The sequence below is a fragment of the Anas platyrhynchos genome, chromosome 2, assembly GCF_047663525.1.
Source record: "Anas platyrhynchos isolate ZD024472 breed Pekin duck chromosome 2, IASCAAS_PekinDuck_T2T, whole genome shotgun sequence".
Classification (NCBI taxonomy): Eukaryota; Metazoa; Chordata; class Aves; order Anseriformes; family Anatidae; genus Anas; species Anas platyrhynchos.
In genome coordinates, this window is record NC_092588.1 from 24537498 (window position 1) to 24546521 (window position 9024).

The window sequence follows — 9024 nt, forward strand, 5'->3', positions numbered from 1 at the left end:
TACTGCAGCCAGCCTTTCACTATGAGGAGCTGCCAGCAGGACTTGAAATTCATGGTTCTGCTGATGGTTTCAGCCTGTATACACAACAATCCCAGGTAAAATCCCTGCCAAAACAGTCAGTAGGCAACCGAGCAGTTTGTTTTTGGATAAAGAACTTTTTGCTAGGTCACTGGGCAGGGCTCTTACCCTGCTGTGTCCAATGGGACAGACGTCACCTGCTGCACCAAACTCCTCACGTGCAACCACCCAGGTGGGCACAGCGACCGCCCCGTGCACACGTGGATATCCCCATTTATGCTGGGAAAAGGATTCAAATCCCCAAACTGCAGGGCAGTCGCCTACAGCCATTAGGTCAGAGTGACCAGGTCCGAGTCTTTACAATTTGTGACAGACTCCGCAGGAGGGATGGATCTGATTCCCTAACAGTACTGGTGGAAACAAGTGACCCTTCAAATAAATCATAAGAAACCATTCCCACTTATTTAATAATAAAATTATCTTCATTAAGATTATCTGCAGAACATCCACCTCGGTGACAACCAACAAGATCCAAGTGTCAATATAGCACCCAGGCGACAATGGGGAACTCCGTTGTAGCTGAGGAACTTCTTGGGATTTCCTGACTAGCAATTAAGGATTAATTTGGAATTTGGTTTGAACCCATTACGTGCCTGGAAGGACTGAAGATCTACCTGGAGCTGTCAGACCCACGGGACCTACCTGTGCTGCTGGGGGGCAGAGAGGGAGACTGATGCTAAGAGCAAAATGAAGGCCTCACCTGTAAAGACTCAGGCCTTGATCCTAACACAATGCCAATATTTACATTGAAGGGAATCTGGAGGGATATTCTTGAGGGATGAGTCGCGCCGTTGGTGCCAGCCAGGGCACACACACGCTGCTCAGGCTTGCCAGCTGGGGAGGCTTTTCCAGATCACCCCTGCTGGTAGCATTGCAGCCGGGCCAAACGTTGTGACAGACGCAACAAATAGCAGACAGAAATGCCGTTCAGATGCTGCTCTCAAGCAGTCACGTGGAGCAAGTTCAAAAAGCTGCAAATTTCTTCTGAAAATTCAAAGGAGAATTACATAAAGCTACCCAATGACTCCAACAGCTCAGCCCCTACCCATTCCTTCCAGGAGCCCAAGCCTTAAAGGGCAGCACAGCAGCAGCACGCAAACAAACACGATTCTTGTTTCAGAGAAGGATGATGCACATTTCACCTCCAGCCGAGGGGCCGAATTTAGGCTATGTCAAGTAGACAGATCGAGCAGCAACGCTGCCAGCAAAAGGGAGCGAAGTGCTTCCAGCATCCCCCTAGCACTGCATTTAGCACCTAGACTAAGTGAAACTAAACCTACTGTTATTGTTGACACACAGCTGTTTTTTTTAAGCACTGCAAACACCAGAAAAAAAAAAAAAAAAAAAAAAAAAAGGTTTAGAAAAAATCAGGATGTGCTGGCTTATTTCAAATCTGTGAACTTGCATGTAATTCAGAGTGTTTGAGATTTTTTCAGCCTTGAAATAATTGAGTCTCCTAGGCTACAACTGCCGTATCTTTCCGATGCAGGCTCTGTTGTTAGATGAAAGGCTGGGAGCTGCCAAATAAAACCTGAGAAGCTGCCCCCTACTAGGTGCTGTACCAGTACTCTGCCAGGAAGCAAGTTATACCAGCAGTAAATTAAAAATACTTTGGCTTCCTTACAGGTGAACCTGATTCTCGTAAGGTACCCAGAGGAAGAATGACTGCTACTGACCACATTTAGCAAGATATTTTTTAGATAGCTCCAGTTAGAAATCCACTTAGTGCAAAACACCAGGACAACCAGCAGTATTTGAAAGAGTTGTACCTGTCTCAATCAATTCCCTTTCAAAAATCAGTCTCTGTAGCTGGGGAGCAGTATTTCTTCCTAGGCTGAAATCTTGGGTTACAGACTCATCTGAACGTCTCTGACTGAATTTAGCGCCCGCAGTTCTGTTATTTTCAGGACAACAATAGAATTAATGACTCATAAATGTCAGTATTAGTACTTATGAGAGTTTAAGGTCTCATAAAACACAGAATTATTCATGGAGACAAACCTCATACTAAAAGAAACACCTAAGCATGCCTTGTCACGAAGCACCTATTCATGCTCTGCATGGAGATGGGCAAGCTGGTCATCATTTCATGCTTATCCATCCATATATCAATATCTCTCTCCTAAATCAGGTCTGTCACTTGACATATTTTCCAACTCTTTACCTTCTTAGCTCTTTTCAACCAGGTCAGACTAGTTTACTCTTACTTCAAGGAATAGTATGTGCATTGAATTTTAGGAGGTGTCTTTGTGTTAGCATTTCAGAACAAGGAATTTGCTTTAATTACAATACAGTGACATTAGCTTCTGGAGGAAATGTGTGTTTGGATTATTGACTGAGCCAGGAATACATTTACCAAATTATTACAATTAATAAATCCCTAAATCATATACATATAATTACTACACCATTTCAGCTTGGAAATTGGGAGACATTTCTGTCAGAAGGAGCAGTCAGGCATTGGGACGGGTTGCCCAGGGAGGTGGTGGCGTCACCATCCCTGGGGGTGCTCAAGGAGAGGTTGGACGTGGTGCCTGGGGACACGGCTCTGTGGTGACACTGGTGGTGGGGGGATGGTTGGACCAGGTGATCTTGGAGGGCTTTTCCAACCTTAATGATCCTGTGATTTTCCATATTCCAAGATTCTATCTTCTATGCCATCTCCACAGCCAACATCATGAGCTTTAGAGAAAGGTACAAGAAGTCCATACCACGTGGTCAGAAATTCACTTGGCAGTAAAACAATGTTCTCCCTAGCCTGCTTAAAATAGCCTTTATCTTGAAGGTATGAAAGTCCTTCCAATTTCCAAATGCATTTATAAAAAGGCTGCAAGTACTTGAGCTGTTTATGCCCTCATTATCTTGGTGCCAGTGACACACAAACAACTGATTCATACCTTCCTAACAACACATTCAGTGGGCTGCTTATAAGAAAAACTTTCTTTTATAATTCTGACTTTCATGGCTGTTGAATGTCATCTTCTCTAATAAAAGGAGGAAACAAATTGGGTTATTTTATCTGAAGACTGGTACAGAAAAAGCTTCCCATGTCTGCATAGTTGTTTTTTTCTGCATCCAGTAGCCTGAATAGTGAGTAACGTATCAGTCAGATCACTTAGCCAGATTAGGAAAATGAGTTTTTAATTATTTTGATGCCATCTCTCTATTGTTGTTGCAATCCTAATCTTAATTAAAAAATCAATATACCTAGCTGTTTGCTGCTAGGAAAATTACAACAGCACTGTGATCATCATTACGTCCTAAGGACATCCTCAGTTAAATCCACACTGGAGAATAAGACGTCTGGATGTCTGCTCTGGTTGCTCTAGGGATGGGGAAAGGGACAGGAGAAGTTCCTGGACCATGACCATGCTGCCAAGCATCCACACAAGTCCTATGGCTGGCAGCACTCACAGGAGCAGGTGCGTCTCTCAGCACAGCCATAATGGAACAATGCGGACTTCTCAGAAATGTCATTGCTCGTGTTTGAAAATCTGAATGAGAACAAAAGCAAAGAAAGGCTGCATGAGCTGTTCCCTGTTCTGGACTACGTCCAGTCATCTGCATATTAAAAGGTTTCTATCCCTTCGCCAGAAGTTTTGTAATGGATCCTCTGATTATGGGTTTGCTAGAGAATCATGATGATGGAAGGAGACAAAGCTTTGTTCCTCCTTCCCCTCATTTTATACATGAAAAGAAAACAGTATTAAAGTGAAATGAAGATGGATGACTGCTTTGTAGTCTCTGCCACGTGACTGTGGATGTTGCACTCTCTATTTGCAAAGCTGGGAGCCAGAGAAACACCACCACCAGGAACAGCACCATCCTCTGATCCTACTGCTTTTCCTGCCTGGGAAGTGGATTTCTTAGGTACAAAGAGAAGCAGTAATTCCTAAAAGCACTGTAAAAACAAACAAACCGAGTTAATGTACAAGAGCGGGAGAACCATTAAGACATGAAAAACATATTTTTTGTAATGCTTCTCAAATGCCATTATACAACAACATCTGTTCCAGCCATACTGTCCATTTGGGCATTCTAAACTATGCAATATTTGGTCTATTAAATCACAGAAAATATATTTTTTTCCCCATCATTTCCATAAAGAATGTGTCAGTTTCCTTTTTAAAGAGTGTTTCCCTTTAAGAAATGCTCAAATTTAAATAAAAATTCCCCAGAAGGCCTGCACTAAGAAAATCTAAATCTTTATTTCAGGTGGATGTAATTTTATTTTGACTTTTCGTAATTATGTGGAGAACAAACGTTTCATGACTGGGAATAAATAGCAGAACAGAGAATAGCAGAGATAAACTTCATATGAGAAGGACCTATAAATTTCTACTACCATCAAATAAGGGAGTTTTTCAGGCTTGAATAGACAGAGTTTCTACTTCAGAAAGATCCTTCATCTCAGGATAACATTCAGATATGACATTTTTAAGGTTGAAAACACAGCAAATTTCATCAGCTGCTAACACCATAGCTGTAAATAAAAGGCCTGCTGGCCTCCTCAGGAAAACATTTCCCTTTGCACCACCTTGGCCAGGCTCTTCACAGAACCATCTGCAGATGAACCACGAACCACTTTGTGGCTTTGCAATAGGGGTCCACCACAAAACGGGAATTTGGTGTTGGCTCATGGCCGAAATGCTTTTAGGGTGTTAATTTTTTAATGACTTGCTGTTTCTAAATCCAGGCAACCTGAAAATTTAGGTCCAGTGTGTTGTTGTTTTTTTTTTTTTTCACAGACTGGAGCCCGTTTGCCCAGGGGTGTGTTACAAAGATCATCCACAAGGAGGAGCCAAGTTTACAAATAATTCGTTAAAAAAAAAAAAAAATCGGCTGCAGCTCTCTGTTAGCCCATACCCAGATTAAACAGATTAGTGAGTAATCATTGCTTGATAAAATAAGCAGTGTTTGCTTTCAGCTCGAGCCCCATCAGGAAGAAGATTCAGCAGCTAAAGGATGTTTCCTTAATTACATTATCCTGCCTTCTCCCAATTACATGGGGAACAGATGTTTTATGGCTGGAGACAAACACAAGGAGAGGGAATATCAAAGACAAACTGCCTGTAACAAGAGTCTATAAAATCAAATAAAAGCACCTAACTAATTAAACAGGCCAATCGCTGCACTATTGTAGCTTGCTTTGGCTTTTTGTTAAACTCAATTACTTACAATGCCAACCACATTTTGCCCGGCCAGCAAGGTGTGATTAAGAGAAATTGGTTCCCTGGGGACTGCTGGGTGATGCTGAAAGAAAACTGCAAAGGTTGGTAGAAAGTTTTATACCACAAAATAAAGTTACTTCATGAATGTATAACAACAGTTTGCATTTTGAATCTGCTTATTTCACTTTAACCTACAAAGCTTAGCTTAACTTTGCACAGCCTTTGTAAATAGACTCGTTACTATTTTATGGCTATACAAATCTGTAGCACTGACACATATCAAGACGTAAGACCAAGGATGCAAAGTGCTTACTTGTTGTGACCTCTCCTGCTTGGTTTTCAGATGGGGTGAGCCTTCAGAGATCCAAGCGATGTCAAAAAGATGCACGTGCACTCTGAGCATATTTAGGCATGGGTTTTGAAACCAAAATCCAAAACCTGAGGACTGTAAACTAGGTGGCCATGTCTGAAAACTTCACCCTAGGCAAACTGTCTTTGGTTACCCAGTTGTGCCTGGCAGAATAAGGAACAAAATCCTTAACTGTTAAAGATGAGTAAAACCCTGCCACATGTCTTCATGAGAACCAGCAAAGGTTTCTCCTGAATTCACTTGAGCCAGGATTTCACTCAAGACTCGTTTCATGTAATCTGGTGTTAGTCCAGGTCTCAGCTGACTCACCTTCCCTGGAAATGACATGTTTTCTCCTTCCTATTTAGACATTTTATTTATAGAATTCAGAACAAGGTTAGCGGTTTATTTCTTTTTTTCTGTCTGTTACTACCCTGGCTACCTTTCTGTTTTCTTAATTTGCTGCCCACACGGCAAAGGATTACTGGAGTGCACTGATGAAAATACCCTAACAAAGGTGACCACAGACCCAACAAGGACATGCACCCTGCTGGACCCCACGCTTACAAAGAAAGAAGACCTCATCAGAGAGGTGAAGGTCAGGGGCAACCTTGTCTGCAGCAACCATGAGCTGGTGGAGGATTCTGCAAGGAGGGAACAAGGCAAATGTCAGAATCACATCCCGGGCTTCAGGAGAGACTTTGGCTTCTTCAGGTATCTGCTTAGAAAAATCCTGTGTGAAGGATCCATCCCTAGAGCGAAGGGACCATGGGAGCCAGTTGTGGTGCTTTTACTTGGTTGGGCAGCCAAGTTCTACCACAGCCACTCTCTCACTCCCCCTTCTCGAAGGGAGAGAAAATACAACCCTTCCAAACCACCAAATCATTTTATAATTCTGTAACACTCTCAATTATCTCTGAAAGGTCATGGTGACCAGGAGAGGCTCCCAAAGAATGGAAAACAGAAAATGTTTCTTCTATCTTCAAGCAGGGCAAGGAGGAAAACCCTGGAAAATACAGGCTAGTCAGCCTTGGAAGGCGATGGAGCAAATATTCCCAGATTTCCAAGTGTATGAAGGACAAGGTGACTGGGTGCAGTCAGCATGGATTTTGTAACCATGAGCCCTGTAATACTGCAGAATTTGTAATAGAAATAGCCCAGAAGCTTTGTACTGAGTCTGCAAGGCCTCAGGCTGAGGCTTGCTCTCCCTAAACCGTTCCCAACTTGCCTGAAGCTTGGCTTTATTTGGTTTGACTAATTTGTCTAATTGACATGGGGGGTCAAACAGATTTGGGCTGGATGATCCCCAGCAGTCCCTACCAACCCCAACTTTCTGTGATTCTGTGAAAATGAAGCCTAAAGAAACACACCCAGAGCTTTCTTCGTGCTAACGATCAGCAAACACAGTTTTTTTATTGTTTGAATTTTTAAGAACATTTCAAACCACAATTTCCTCCTTCTTCTGACCTTCCTTCAAGTGACTAATTACAAATCATGAAGGAATTAATAGTAAAGAGCTGCTATAAAGCCTTTGGGAGGAGCTTATGGATTTAGGGTCATTTATTCAAATTCTTTAGTGACAAAATACTGTTTTAATTTGACTGAGTGTTTTAGAAAAAAATGGCAACAAAAGAATGTGAAAGTACTATTGTTCTTCTGCACTGCTTCTCCACACAATGACTCAGAAAATTCACATATGTGAATGCTCACAAATGGATTTAAGCATATGAAAATGAATGCACATTTTGAATCCAAGATGCCTTTTGCAAGCATCCTCACTTTGGCTGCTTCTTAGTTTCTTCCCATAAGAACAGCTGGAAACAATGTCTTGGGTAGGTCTGGTGTCTTCAAATCAGGAGTAGATCAAAACTAACGTCAGTTTGATCAAACATTTTCTGTGCCCTCATTTTCTCTTCTTACTCCTCTCTGTAAAAAAAAACTTTGAATTTAGACAGGATTTTTTTTCCAGCTTCACATTTTACAAACTTTCATCCAGAAAATAGTGTTTTATTGACATATATATATATAGCATTGCCCATTAAGTTATTATGTCTAAGATCTGAGTCCATTTTGTTATTGACTGGGTTTTGCATTCCTGTTCTGCCTTGCTGCCAGCTCTTGGCATATTGTCCCTGTTGATCTGATATTCTAAAATGTCATTTTTTCCTTACTGCAGAGTAAGAAATGTCAGTTTAATAATTCAATGATTCACTACTGCAAAGTCCAAATGTATGTTGGAGGTTTTTTTTGTTGGAGTTTCTTGCAGTTTTTGCCCAAATTATCACATCCTCAATGCAGACTTACACACACTGTTCTGCCAAACACTCACTAGTGGAGTATTTTAGGAACTAAATATATTTCACAGGGTGTGTCTGGAAACAAAATGTCACAGAAAGCTACCTTATGATATATATCGAAAGTCTTCCTCTGAAATCACAGCTGCCAGGAATCATGTGATGATCCCAGTTTTGCAAACAATGCCGTCACCTGATGGTTTACTGTCCTCTTGGTAGTAGATGACGCAGTCGTTTGATGTTCTCTGTGGGACTGGCAGGGTCTCTCGGTGCCCTGAGAAGATTTTGTTTGAAGTATGCCCACAGACAACATGCTGTGAGCATGAGCTGGCACTTCCATTGTATTAAAGCAATTCAAGATGGACAAAATTAACTTTCTGTACTTTGTCTTCAGGACAAAAGCTTCACCCAAGGTATAGAGAAGTAGAAAAACTTGGTGAACAACGGAATGCCACAATTAGTATTCATTTGGGCAGCAACTGGTATGAGAATGTAAGAGAAAAACCTCTGTTTTTGCATTACGACTGTAAAAATGTCAGTGAATAGCTGCTTTTAACTACACTGCAAGCCAAGCATAGCTTTTAACGGTCTACAAGCACAGCCTAAAGGCACAAAAATCTGAAATATACTGCAAACATTCAGATTAGAAGACTTTGGAGGCTGATGGAAAAAGAAAATGAAGTGACAAGATGATAAACAACAGGGAATGGAGAAAAATAACCCTCACCAGGCTGTGACACGAAGACAGATATGACGGATTATCGACTGTGCACTATCATTGACAACGCAATAAAGAAGCTAAATGAACTCTCATGTGCCAGCTGCTTTCTGTATGTGCTTTTCTACTTTTCTTCCATCTTTTCTACAGGTGCTTCCCAGCTGTGATTTCTTTTCTCTGTTTAGTCTGTTGTTCTTTCCCCTGAGCTTTCTCCCTTCTGCACTGAAGGGTCATAGCAATATATAAAAACCAAAAAGTTACTATTCCTTGATTTGCACAAGCCTTGTTTTTTTAAGTTTCCTGCACTCATAAATTCATCTTGCTAACTTGTCTGTTTTCAGCTCTGGAGACAAAAGTGGTAATGCAAGCCTCATTAGAAATTAAAACAGCAGCACCTGTGTTTTGTTCAGTTTT

The 9024-nt window shown here is 41.4% G+C and overlaps 1 long non-coding RNA gene across 1 annotated transcript; it reads left to right on the forward strand.

The window, feature by feature from the left end:
• Nucleotides 1–47: 47 nt before the first annotated feature.
• LOC110354515 (uncharacterized) lies at nucleotides 48–6933 on the forward strand. Its single transcript, XR_002406596.4, has 2 exons — nucleotides 48–5350; nucleotides 5593–6933. It is a non-coding gene; the product is annotated as an uncharacterized lncRNA (long non-coding RNA).
• The last annotated feature ends 2091 nt before the right edge of the window (nucleotides 6934–9024 follow it).